Source organism: Melospiza georgiana, chromosome 3 (assembly GCF_028018845.1).
Source record: "Melospiza georgiana isolate bMelGeo1 chromosome 3, bMelGeo1.pri, whole genome shotgun sequence".
NCBI classification, from domain to species: Eukaryota; Metazoa; Chordata; class Aves; order Passeriformes; family Passerellidae; genus Melospiza; species Melospiza georgiana.
In genome coordinates, this window is record NC_080432.1 from 103,073,145 (window position 1) to 103,079,042 (window position 5,898).

At 35.4% G+C, this 5,898-nt stretch overlaps 1 protein-coding gene across 2 annotated transcripts in view; it reads left to right on the forward strand.

Annotated features, from left to right (window-relative positions):
* The window catches only part of SYNCRIP (synaptotagmin binding cytoplasmic RNA interacting protein), a 26,649-nt gene extending 24,789 nt beyond the window's left edge, over positions 1–1,860 (forward strand). For both annotated transcript variants that reach the window (XM_058020017.1, XM_058020018.1), the window contains exon 12: positions 1–1,860. This exon is cut by the window's left edge. The gene's annotated coding sequence lies outside the window, so the exon portion shown is untranslated.
* Positions 1,861–5,898: the final 4,038 nt, after the last annotated feature.

Here is a 5,898-nt window from a genome sequence, read left to right on the forward strand (position 1 = left end):
TGCATTCCTGCAAATAAAATTGTTTTATACTGTAAGCTGGAGGCGAGTGTAACTTATTTTTGTAATAAAGTTTTTATTTTTTTTATGTGTCATTAATATAAATGTGTGTTAGTACAGAGATCTTCTGGTTAAAAACTTAGAATCGCACACATTTCAGTATGTTTACTTGTATTTACATAATTTTTAGAATAGTGGTTGCCAATAGCCTGTATGTTTTCACATTAATTGATTTTTTTTTTTTTTTTTTGTTATCTTAATAAACCATTTTAGTATGTTGTATGTCAATTACTGGGATAGCTGGGACATAAAGTGTAATTAAAAATTGTCAAGTATTCATTGGAATATGTAAATGTGCCTTGCCAGTTTTGAACTTTAAGACAAAGTAAGTGAAGGATGGTGAAATGAGTAGTCAATGCTACCAGAGTTTCATATACTGCCCTTGCTAAAGAAAAGAAATTTCTTCCTCAAATTCGAGCGTAAAACTTAGCAGTTGCATTAGCTTCTGAATTTTGAAATCTACTTAGAGAAATTAGGCTTATGGAAAGTGAGTTTTCTAATTGTAGCCTTAAGTATAATTTTGAATTTCAATGTAATCCTTGGTGCTGGCATTCCCAGTGCCAAGGAGTTTAAATGCTCCCTTCAAAGAGGTTGCCATGCCTACTGGCACTTTTACTGTCATACGGTTTTATAAGGAACACTGTCAAGATGTGGAAACCAATTTTGAACTTGCTATGAAATGAAACACTGGGGGCTGTAGGAGAGGGAAAGTCCTCAGATTTCTTAATCTTGAAATCTCTCCATTGCTGAAAAACTTCAAACACTTGTTGGATCACAAGTGCTAGTGACTAGTTCTTAGTCTGGAAACGTGTTGCGGGGGATAATACGTTTATGGAATCATAACAGTAGATGGAAGTGCATAAAAACATTGCAACTAAGGCACTATGTTTGTTGAAATTGTGGATTAAATCCCTAATTTCAGCTCTGATAAAAGCATGGGGGATGATTATTTAAAGAAAAACAAAAAGCAAAATTGACAGGAAAGTTTTTAATGGAATGCAAGCAATGGTGAGTGAGCAAAATACCAAGATCCTGACAGTGTTCCCTCTAATTATGAACTCAAGCCATTATAACTTTTACAATTAAATATGATTTGCACTGTTCTGATATTGGTGCAGTTTTTTAGAAAAATTATCAGAAAACTAAATTGCATGTGATGATTAATATTGTGGAAAAAAAACTAAAATCAAAAATATGTTATTTTTCAAAGCTTTAAATTTGATTGTTTAAACAAAAAAAAACATTAAGTGGAAATACTGGTGAGAGTGGGCAAGTGCATATATACAACATCAGTTTGTTGCACTTGGGTGTTGGTAAACTTGAAATGTTCTACAGCAATAATGCATCTCTTAGGGGGTGCTTTGGTGACAAATGAACATATGACACGTTCTTTTGGCATGTTGAAGGCAAGTTTTGACTTAATATAATGTGCTGCCTCTGTTTATTCTCATAGGAGGCTTTCTTTACTGAAACACCTGCAAAGGTGCATAAGTAGTATAGTTCCACATTGGTTTGTAATATGTTTCTAAATTTGAAGTCTAGTTGAATTTAATAAGAAACCGGAAACTGCTGCTGCTTAACACTTCTGGTTTATAAACACTCCAATACACAGCTTTTTAAATTATACTCCTGTTTTAATACTCTTTTTTTTTTTGAAAAGTTTCATATAGGACATGCAACTGTACTTTTTTTTTCTTTCCAGTTTTTAAAGAGGAGATTTGTTATGACCCAGAACTTATGTTTGTGTTTATACTGTTGGAGGAAGGCTGTTATTACAATAAGATACTGAGATCAGTTTCTGAATTTCTGCGTTGTACAACTCTTATGTAAATACTGTCTTTAAAATCTAAAATAAGGAATACTAATTCTCTTCTTGTTGGGGGTGAAGGGTATGACATAGTCTAAAATAAATGTAGTGTCCTCTAAAAGCAGGATTCCCAACTTCAGGATAGAAATATTATACGTGGCTGCAACTTTTTATTCCCTTGTGCCTTTGATTATTCTTCAGAGGCTTAACTTTCCTGTTCAGCCTAGCAATTATTTTAGTGCTTCCATATGCCAGTGAGGGGAGGCTTTTTTTTTCTGAGAAATAAAACTGAAAGGCAACATAGGCATAAACACACAGAACATTTTCACAAAAGAGTGTGTTTAAATTGATACACAGCACAATATTAAGACTGTTATTCCCTCACATTAGTGAGATATTAGTGGAAAATACTAATTGCTTAAAATGGAGTAGCAAGTTTTGAAGTGGGCAACGAGGCGGTGAATGTGACACGACAGTTTTTGGACAATTGAAGTAGGTCAAGTGCAATCTTGAGTCTGTGTTCATGCCCTGAATCCTATGATTCCTGACTTTATGGCTGTTTGGACTTAATGGACATAAAAGTCTGTCTTTATGGAGTGTCTTGCTGAATTAACTGCAGCACCAGCATATGACGTCTCTTGTCTGAGGCTAATAGCTGAATTAGTTTGGTATAGGAAACACCAGGTTGTACTTTGCCATTTGCTCTGTCAGAGGAAAATGGGATGTGGCAACAGAAGAGGAAGTTGAGCTGAAGATTCCTTGATCCTTAATACAGGTAGTAGGGGAGAAAGAATAAATTACTGTCACTTTACAGCCATCTAGTACAAATAAACAATGCTTCCTAGAAGCTCTGATGTTAAAATCTTTCCAGGAGCCTGATTTTCGCAGTTATCTGGTCACAATTTGCAAGTGTAATTTCCTGATGTTAAAAAATCCATGGGAGGAAAGAGTCACTGCTTAGATGCCCCTTTGTCTAGATTGTTACAAGAGAGTTGAAAAGTGCCACTAGGACTACATTGTTAGTTTATTGGCAGTCTGGAGAGGGGTGGCTGTCTCATGTAATTATACTTTTCCTTGCCAATATATAACTGGTTACTAGTTTTTCCACAAAATACATATTTTTAAATGGCCAGCTCCTGAGCAGATGCTGCACAGCTGAGCTCATCTGGCTAAACTGGGTTATATGATTTATTTAAAGCTGTCTTCACAAAAGCTTCTTTAGATGGTCAGACTTCCAGGTACCTGGTAGAAGCTTTATATTTTTTTTAAAAAGTAGAAAGATAAAAGCATCTGTGAAGTCCTGAAAATGCAGTTCTAACGTGTAGGTAACAGGTACTTAAATGCAGATTGAATATTTAATGTTTGAATCACAAAATACGTTTCAGTTCAGGTAATTGTTCATGAAGTTTGGTGTCCACTCTAAAGCTGACACTTGTATTCAAACAGTCATTTAGGTAAAACTTGGAGTGTCAAAAAATCTAATTCCCCATAGTCTGAGAGTGATTCATTGGGCTGATTACTGGTGACAGTTCCCTGTGCACGGTTATTGTACTTGCTTTGGTCGCTAACATGTAGGAAAGACATGGAATCTTACTCCTTGTTTTCTTTGCACTAAGGAAGTTATGAAATGCACTCTTAGTTCTGCTGCACAGCCAGTAGAATAGTCTATGTCATTTGACTGCACAGAAGATAATGGTAAGTAAAAATAGACTTTCTAGTACTTAAATTACTTGCAGTACCTAAAATCCAACTTCAGTACACTTGTTTAATTGATTCCTTAGCTGCAGTGATTAACCCAGGTTGTGCATTTTAATTCTTAATTTTAGTGTGTCCAATGCCAAGTGACTGTTAAGTGTAATCTGACACTATTTAGTGTTAAATATTTCAGATCTAAAAATGTCTTAAATGCTTCATAGATAATTCAGTATCTATTTTTACATTAATGGGTTAGTAATCATAGTAGTTTAAAGGTTTTTACACGAACACAAGTCATCTATTGAGAGCCAAGAATGGAATGTATCAGATCCTGAGTTTCTGGTTCCAAGTGTCAGGCTTTTGGTATTGTTCTACCATCTAAAGTAACAGTTTTCAGATTTTTTTCTCTTCAGTGGGATGAGGAATGTACCTAATTCTGTCACTCATAATGGTTATTTAAAAATAACTACTACGTACTATTACCAAGTGTAATGAATTAAAAGCTTCCTCCTTGGGAATTTGACAAAGATAAATTTATAGATGCCCTATCAGTAAACCAGGGCTTAAGAAGCAATGTCAGCATACTTTAAAATGAAGCTGTATTACAAAACACTGTTAAGAGCTAGCATAAAATAAATTATAGGTAATCTTTTCATTATGCAGATGTGTGTTACAATTCAAGGATGATTTAACATTACAGTATTTGAGATGACAGATAAAAATACATAGTCCCTGCATCTGGAAAGCTGAAGTGGCTATTAAAGGATTGTTCCTGTTTCAGATTGTGGTCAAAGACTTCCTTTGGATGTTGCAATTAAATGTTTTTTCTTCTAGTACAAATAGTTGTTTTGATAAGCCAACCTATTTCCAATCCACAGTTTTCAACAGAATTCTGAGTTTTGTATGTGTGCTTAAGTTGATACTTCTAGCAGAAGACAAAGATTCAGTGACAGTCACTGATGTCTTTCACCGGGAAGTGATCAGTGTGTAACTGCCTTAAACTAGTCTAGTGAAACTGTCCTCTATTTCTTATCTACAGTTACAAAAGGAACTGTACATTTACACTTACTTTTGAATTAGTGAGATGCCTAAAAGCTGCTTTGAAGAAAGCTGGCATATGTATTGTTAAAATCTGTCAGAATTTGCAGATGAAGAAACGTGGGTTTCATGCTAACAGAAGACTAGGCCCAAAGGGACAGGTCATAACTTCTCTCATTGGAAGACCTGATGGTATAACAAGGCTTAGGTGGCCTCAAGCATTAGCAGTGCCTTGCTCCACTATTTCTCCACTATTTTCTTGTAATATTAACACAACCTCTCAGGAAAAAAACCCAATTCATTATGGGGATAACTCCAGTGAGAGCGATCTTCTATTTAAGAAGGGATCTGTAAGGTCTTAAATCCATGGGATTTAGTATGGTGTTTTCAGCTTGGGTTTGCATGGAGGTGACCTTACAGTGGGAACAGTGTAATAAATGGCAGTTTGCATTTATGCTTAATATTACACTACCCTGAAGTTTGGTTTGTTCAGGTGGCCATGTTTCTATCCAAGAAAATGATCTTAATACTCATATGTCCTGAGCTGATCAGTAAGTCTTAGACCCTAGAAGTTAATTTGAGCTCATTGGTGTTTTCTTAGGTTAACTGTTAAAATCAGTACAGGTTTCTACTAGCAAGTAAAGAATTTTGTTTTCTTAATGGCAGTATATAAACATTCACAGTTTATTGCCTCAGATGTAATATTTCTAAATAGTACTGCTTTCATTGAGTGATGAGTGAAGTGGAGTATACAGATGCATAGTAAAAAAACATTGCTAACTAAGCTTTTTGGCAAGTGAAGCCTGCCAGTGTGTAATGTGTACCCTCCATGCAGGTACAGGTGGCATTGAGATATAACAGGTAGTGCTCACATCTCAACAAAGTGTGCACAAACTGCTTTCAGTGGTGGCCTGTGCTAAAGCAGATTATGTGGAATTGAAGAGTGCTAAAATGCTCCTGGAGTTTTACTGTGGAGCTAGTAAAGAAGAGCTACAATAATTAGTACAGCTGCAAGTAGATGATGGTCAACTCCAATTTTTGTAGTCTCTGGAAGAACAGGAGACAGTCATGCATAGTGTGTATTACAAGTTTCTAAACCCTTGTGAAGCATTCTTTTTCAATACATGAAGATTAAAACGTGTGATTCAAATTCTTAATGCAGTTCAAGATAGAATAACTTAGCAATTCTGGTTTTAAGCTCAGATGGCTGGCTGTAGTTAGAGCCCATACTTAAGGCATGCATTTTAGAATCAAGATAATTTTTTGACTGTTGAGAAAAACTGAACCTGCTTAACAGGAGG